At 33.6% G+C, this 5,281-nt stretch overlaps 1 protein-coding gene and 1 long non-coding RNA gene across 3 annotated transcripts in view; one reads left to right on the top strand and one right to left on the bottom strand.

Moving 5' to 3' along the window:
- The window catches only part of VMP1 (vacuole membrane protein 1), a 126,982-nt gene that overhangs the window by 1,788 nt on the left and 119,913 nt on the right, over positions 1–5,281 (bottom strand). The window lies entirely within an intron of this gene.
- LOC108798077 overlaps positions 1–5,281 on the top strand; it is a 17,086-nt gene that overhangs the window by 7,089 nt on the left and 4,716 nt on the right. Inside the window, exon 2 of the long non-coding RNA XR_001941928.1 lies at positions 1,393–1,400. This is a non-coding gene — a long non-coding RNA (uncharacterized LOC108798077). The remainder of the gene's footprint in view (positions 1–1,392; positions 1,401–5,281) is intronic.

The following is a 5,281-nucleotide window of genomic DNA, read 5'->3' as shown; positions in this document are numbered from 1 at the left end:
ATCCTTTAACATCCTGACAAAACAGAATACAGTGCATTACCATAGATCCTATCTTACTCTGGCACTGGAAGGGTTATGCATCTTATGTATGCGTCATGTTATTGCAAAAGAATGGATTAGCTAGCTCTGAGGGACCTCCCTGCTGGTCAGAAGTCAATGATTTAAAAAAAAAAAAGGAAGAAACAAAAGGAACTAAAGTATTCTGGATCTGCATCACAATTACAGTATTTTGATACATTAGTAAGCAATTGTGCTTAATAATTATTTTTATTTCTTCCGCAGTTTAATTGGTTCATTAATGAATCCTTCAGTGTCCTTCAACAACATTGTTTTATAGGACATAGATAAAAACACAACAGCCATTATTAAACAAATCTTAAGCATCAATTGGATTTAGACAATACTAAAACACACACAGGTTTGGCTACTGTAAGATGTCTAAATAGCTGAATCAGAATGTAGTGAAGGCTTGGAACAAACCCTCAGCACAGGTAAAAAAACAGGAAAAATAATAAATTAAATTAACACACAAAAGAAATGAGCAAAGCATTGCCCTCAATATATATAGATATATCTATATAGATATATATATCTATATAGATATATCTATATATATTATTATTATTATACAGGATTTATATAGCGCTAACAGTTTGCGCTACACACACACACACACACACACACACACACACACACACACACGTGTATATATATATGTGTGTGCGTGAATAATAAAATGTATGTATGTTATGTAATGTAATTTGCCAAAAGTACCAATGTCTTGCCTCTTTAAGCTTATATTGTTATTTTTAATATAAATCATTTGACATCATTCAGAAAAATACATGCTCACTCAGTACCCCCTAATTTCAATCCCAAGCTATTTTTCTTCCCAGTGTGATGTACAAACACAATCGCCCAAAACAAAGATAAATATTCAGATAAATATGAGATAATTATTCAACTGATGGGTAATTTCAAGGCAACCAACTATAAAAGTCGTGCTTTCCTACTGATACAGATTAGTAATACAAAGTGAACTTTTAGCAAATGGTTGAATCATCAGACAAGGCTGGAAATGATGATCTTCTTGGGATAAGAAATCACTCTGGGAACCCTTTAGTAACAGTATGAGCAAGATGCTGATGTCTCGCAATGACTGTGTTGGACCCTACGATCCACATGCCGGCAAAAGGTAAAGACTAGGTTACACTTTTCATGTAGTTTTTAAAAACATTTAAACTCTAAACTCTATAGGTCTGAACTCAATTTTTGCCACAATAAATATCTAAAAATACTTAGTTTCAGATTATTCTTTTAATTAATGAAAATCTGTTATAAGTTAGATGACTTTTCAGCGTCCTCTAATAGTTCAAGACCTATTTTGTTCAGTTTTATTAGTTTTACACCATATTTCTATAACTTCTACTTTTTTCTTTCTCGACAGTATTAAGCTGGTGTCTCATTCATAAAACCGTTGCTAAGTCATTTTACTGAGATTTTACTCCACAAAACAATTCAGAGCAGTGACACTAACTAAGTCAATTTGTCTTCAAACATATAAAGAGAACAGGCTGCCTCTTAAGTGAAAGTGTAAGTTTACACGTTTGTGCTGAGGTTTAGAGGAGCTTCAAGCAAACAGAGCACGTGGCTTTTGAGGTAAAACTCTAATAGCGTTAAGGTGATTTAGTAAGACGTTTTCTTTTCATTCATCTTCTTGGTGCTCATCTACAACAAGAAGACTAATGCTAATGTTACAAATATGAAGTAAACGTTAAAAAAATGCCATGTCTCAAACAAAATCTACCCTTACAAGTTTTTAAGAAATCTTTATCCTTGGAGAATATATTTCAACATGTCCAATGTAATAGCTGAATACATATTACAAAATGTATATATATATATATATACACATAAAAGATATTTTACACAACTTCTATAACAATATTTAATGACTGCTTTCCTGCATTTCAGGTTCTATATCTCTATGATTAGGTTTACAGCAAAAATTCTCTTTGAATCAGTAGTAGAGAAAAGTTCATACATATTTTAGCCTATAATATAAATTAAAAACTGTGTAAATATGAATTTAATTATGGATTCTTTAAATGTATTTTGCACTGGTGACACTCAGATTATTTGGGAACAACAGAGTCTAATATTTTAGATGTGCTTGCATATATTTTACTATAATTCTATCTATATACCACACTGTGTACTGGTAACTTACATTATTTTTTCTTTGACATAATCCTTCTATCCAGTTTTGGATAAACTAAAACGTTAACTTACTCTTAATTTTGTATAGAAGTGTTTTCTTGTTCAATTACTGTATGAGAGCAATTAAGTTATCCTTATTGTAGATTTGCCAGAACCTCTCATTTATAGGGATAAAAAAAATTCAAAACCCTGGTTTGTCCGTGAATTTCAAAATTTGTACCACTTAGGAGCATCACCAGGTTATTAGTCAAGATTACAATGAAGGGGTTCAACCATTAATGTTCCGCAAATGTTGCAAAATACTTTGTAAGCAGATGACATTGCAGAAATAACAATGGCATCTTAAGAGCAACCTAACTGTACTTCAGAAGTTTTGGAAATTATTAAAATTGGCCACAAAAAAGGAATTTGTGTATAGTATGTATGACCCTTTAAAATGTGGGGATTTGCTCTAAATTCCAAGTGATAATTTGCATTAAAAACTAAAAGATAGATGGATAAATATGTATCCTGTCTGTCTATCTAGCTACATATCGATCTGTGTGCTAGCATAACATAACTCAAACACTTTAGAAGCACATATCATTTTATGGCTTCAGAGCTGATAAAATATTAGCAGTAAATCATGTATCACAGAATTGTAAGTTCTCTATTCACACTGCCTATCTATTTCTATTGAGACTTCCATTCTATCAAAACATACAGACTATTTCTGCCTATTTACAAAACTACAAGCAATTATATAGAAAAACATGTGGCATCCGGGGGAAAAAAAAAGAAAAAAAAGTGGGCAAATTAACTATTATCTGGGGTCAGCTAGGAAAAACCTCTACCTGCTAGGTGATCTTTATGTTTAGTTTATTCTGTTCTGATAATATTCTCAATATCTCATATATTTATCCTTGACATGTATTAAAACATCTCATATACAAACCAGTTCATGGTAAAATGTGTAAAATATGTAACTATCTTGACAGATTTTTTTAATGGGTTTTGTAAATAAAATATTTTGATATAAGAAATAAGCTTAGTGCAATTTTTACATTTTTGTTAATAAAAAATATAGCACAAAAGGTAAAAATGTGTTGCTGGTCTAATAAATAAGAACTAATGCTATTGCGGTGAGGGGAAAAAAGCATAACAAGGGCCAAATATGACAATACAACAGCCCAAGAAGATGTACCATGTACACAGAGATTTTCATCCAAAGTTTAACCAATCATTATGGTGCAAACATTCTATCTCTCTGTCTGTCTATCTGTCCATCCAAAGTTCTTTTATAGGAGTAAAATAAGTCACAAATACATACATATCCATTTACATATTTGGCTTTAAGGTTCAGGGATGTACGGAATGATCAGGAATGTAAATAAAAAATAAAAAATATATGTACAAAATTAATCAGTTGTCCACATAGGAAATTTGTGGTTGATTCTCCATGTTGTATACTATCCTTTAACAACTGACTTACTGCATCTAACAGGTAGTTCAGACTTAAATTCATGCAAGTGCTAAACTATAGATGATGGTTTTATAAGGGCTGCGTTAGCAATGCTGAGGGAGTCATTTACCCAACAGTGTAAATAAGTACATATTTGGGGCGATAGACGTAATCTAAAATGTGTAAATAAAACATATTCATTTATTTTGTGTATTCTGTTACCGCACCTTGCAAAACATTATGGCAAAACAAAAATGTTGTACTAATAATTTAATGGAGTAATTGTGTAATTACAGTGTTCAGTATATGAATTCCTTTTGTTTCACATGTGGTACGGATATTTTTCTTTACATTAACATGCAGTCCAAACTGACCAGCAAAAGGAACAGTGACAACCTTGGGGCAACCTATAATCATTGCTTATGGTGCTCGAGCAGTTACAGCAATAGTTAAAACAATTAAACTATGTGAATAAACAAAAAAAAGTCCCCCTGGCAGTGGTATTTTTTTGTTCTGACCCTTATCAAATTCACTTTTGCTGGAGAGCTTGGCCTGCATGTAAATGTAAGAAAAATTATACACTGGTCTGTCTTACGTTTCATCAATATGCATTATGACGCTCATTGAAATGTGTTGCGTAAAGGCAACCTTAAATTAGGAAGGCTAAGCACTGAGCCAGGCCAAAAATAGAGCATGCACCATTTTTTCCCCAACAGTAGTTAAGAGAAGTGTGTTACCATGGGTTGTGGTACGCTGCATGTGTATTGGAAGTGCATTGGGTTGCCATTGAAAATGAATGGTGCCACAGTGCAATAGCACACGTAATTTGCTTTGCAGTAATCCATGTATGCACATTTATGCAATGAATCACACTGGAGCACAGTGAATGCACCCATACAGAATACCCTCATGAATAAAGTGTGTACAGTTATCAGAAGGCAATAGTTTTCAGGCCTTGTCACTAAAATCTAAATTGGGAATACATGTCACTATAAAGAATACTTAGCACTCCTGCTGCCCTCATTGCTGAACACTGCTCTAATGCAGAGAAAGCATTCTCTGAAGCTTCCGGGAGTGTGGATCTCCTGGTCACCCCCCGCCACTCAGTGGTTCTTTCCGCTGACCCTTATTCCACTATAAGACACAGTAGTGACATAAGGGTTGGTGGGAGTAACCACTGAGTATAGCAGGGGACACTGGAGATCAGCAGGCCTGAAGTGTCATTTTCTGAAGAGACTTCAGCTGGTGATTCCTCTTCACCACAGCAGTACTGGGCACTGTAGGGAGCAGGAGAGGTAAATATTACCCATCTGCTTTCCAGGTAATGTGTCTTTCCACTTGGATTTTAGTGACAGGGTTGCTTAGGATGATGGTCAGACAGGTGATCCGACTGTTTACCGAGATCTTTCTTGGCAGTTTCAAGCATACAGTTATCAGAATACAATATTTTCACAATGGTCCTTAACAGCAAAAGTAATAAAAGGAAATATTTTTAAATTACATTTTTAGAATGCTGGTAGCTGAATGCTTCAAAGAGAATGACTACATTTGTAATTCTATCTACAACAGAAGAAAGAAATGGGATAATATAAACAGAAGGAAAAGAATTTACCTATATAT

This window comes from Nanorana parkeri, unplaced genomic scaffold (genome assembly GCF_000935625.1).
Source record: "Nanorana parkeri isolate BGI_ZX_2015 unplaced genomic scaffold, ASM93562v1 scaffold1397, whole genome shotgun sequence".
NCBI classification, from domain to species: domain Eukaryota; kingdom Metazoa; phylum Chordata; class Amphibia; order Anura; family Dicroglossidae; genus Nanorana; species Nanorana parkeri.
This window is presented reverse-complemented; position numbering and strand designations above follow the sequence as displayed.